A 2,428-nucleotide genomic window follows, 5' to 3' on the forward strand; every position below is an offset into this window, starting at 1 on the left:
AAAAAAAAAAAAAAAAAAAAAAAAAAAAAAAAAAAAAAAAGATTCATCTGTGCTCTTGTGTGTGTCAATAGTTCATTTCTTTTTATTCCTAAGCAGTAGTGTGTTGTTCGGGTGTACCCCTTTGTTGTGGCATTTATGAATAACACTGCTATAAAGTTTCATGGACAGGCTTTTATGTGAGCTGAGATTTTCATTCCTCCAGGGTAAATGCCTAGAGTTGGGGTGCTGGCTCATATAAGCTTATGTTTAACTATATTTTCATTTTATCTTATTTATTTATTATTTATTTATTTTATATATTTTTTAACTTTTTATTTATTTATTTATTTTGAGACACCCAGGCTGGAGTACAGTGGCTCGATCTCAGCTCACTGCAACCTCTGCCTCCCGGGTTCAAGCAATTCTCATGTCTCAGCCTCCTGAGTAGCTTGGAATATAGGCGCACGCCACCACACTTGGCTAATTTTGGTATTTTCAGTAGAGATGGGTTTCGCCATGTTAATCAGGCTGGTCTCGAACTCCTGGCCTCAAGTAATTTACCTGCCTCGGCCTCCCAAAATGCTGGAATTACAGGTGTGAGCCACCGTGCCAGGCCTATCTTATATTTTTTAGAGACAGGGTCTCGGTCATTTCACCCAGGTTGGAGTGCGGTGGCGCAGTCATAGCTCACTGCAGCTTTGAACTCCTAGGCTCAAAGGATCCACCCAACTCAGCCTCCCAAGTAGCTGGAGTCCTGGGCACATGCCACCATGCGTGGCTAATTTTTATTCTTATTTTTTTGTAGAGGTAGGGTTTCACTCTGTTGCCCAGTCTGGTCTCAAACTCCTGGCTTCAAGCGATGCTCCTGCCTTGGCCTTCCAAAGTGCTAGGATTGGGATGTGAGCCACCTCACCTGGCCTTTTTATAAAAAACAGCTCAACTATTTTCCAAAATGGCTAAGCCATTTCACATTCCCCCCCAGCAGAGTATAAGAGTTCCAGTTGCTCTGTACCTGCATCATAGTTGGTATTGCCAGGTTTTGTTTTTGTGTGTGTGTGTGGAAATTTTGACCATCCTATTGGGTGTGGTTTGACAGTGTGGAGTATCTTTTCATACACTTATTTGATATAAGTATATCTCCTTTGCTGAACTGTCTTCGCAAATGCTTTGCCTAGTTTTTCACTGGGTTGTTTGTTTCCTTATGAGTGAGCTGGCCAGATTGCGTTTGAGAGGCCTTTGTGGTATCTGGGGGATAATGGAGGCCTTTGGAGACATGTGCTTGGTGTTCAGAGATGTCTCATCTGGAGATGTTCACTTGCAAGTCAGTGGCACATAGATGCATGAAATAGTCCAAGGAGTCCTTGTAGAACAGAGCTTTGAGGCATTCCAGCACTCGGTGGCCAGAGAAGAAGGTGAGCCTGTGAAGGATGCTGAGGACGGGCAGTAGCAGAGGTCAGAGGGAAACCTTAAACATGTGGTTTCAGCAAAGCCACAGATGAGGCTTTCCTCCTTTTTTTTTTTTTTTTTTTTCTTTTAATTGAGATAGAGTTTCACTCTTGTCTCCCAGGCTAGAGTGCAATGGCATGATCCCTGCTCACTGCGACCTCTGCCTCCCGGGTTCAAGAGATCCTTCTGCCTCAGCCTCCCGAGTAGCTGGGGTTAGAGGCACCTGCCACCACACCTGGCTAATTTTTTTATTTTTAGTGGAAATGAGGTTTCGCCATGTTTGGCCAGGCTAGTCTCAAACTCCTGAACTCAGGTGATCTGCCCGCCTTGGCCTCCCAAAGTGCTGGGATTACAGGCGTGAGCTGCTGCACTTGGCCAAGGCTTTGCCTCTTCTACAAACAGAAGAAGGCAGACAACAGAGTTGAATGCTGATCAGATATGATAAAGGCTACAAAAGACGTGTTTGGTGTACCAAGGAAGATGTCATTGGTAAGCCTAGGACTGTTTCAGTGGCTCTAAATAGGGGGATGGATTGGATCATGCTGAGGAGGGAGTGGAAGTGAGGAAATGGAGTCAGCAGGTCAACTCTTTTCATTTTCTAATTTTTAAAATTAATTTATTTTTTAGAGACAGGGCATTGCAGGGCTATGGCCCATGCTGGAGGGCAGTGGTGTGATCATAGTTCACTGCAGCCTCGAACTCCTGGACTCAAGTGATCCTCCCATCTCAGCCTCCTGAGTAGCTGGGACTGCAGGTGCGCTCCACTATGCTCAGCTAATTTTTTAAATATTTTTTTTTTGTAGAGACGGGGTTGCGCTATGTTGCCCAGGCTCAAGTGATGCTCCTGTCTCAGCCTCCGAAAGTGCTGGGATTACAGGCCTGAGCCACAGTGCCTGATCCAGATAATCTCCTTTGAGATGTGGCTTTAAAGAGGAGACAGATAGATTAGTAAATGGAAGTAGGATCAAGGAAATCGCATTCTTAGGCTTTGCCAAAATTTGAG

Source organism: Theropithecus gelada, chromosome 8 (genome assembly GCF_003255815.1).
Source record: "Theropithecus gelada isolate Dixy chromosome 8, Tgel_1.0, whole genome shotgun sequence".
Lineage (NCBI taxonomy): Eukaryota > Metazoa > Chordata > Mammalia > Primates > Cercopithecidae > Theropithecus > Theropithecus gelada.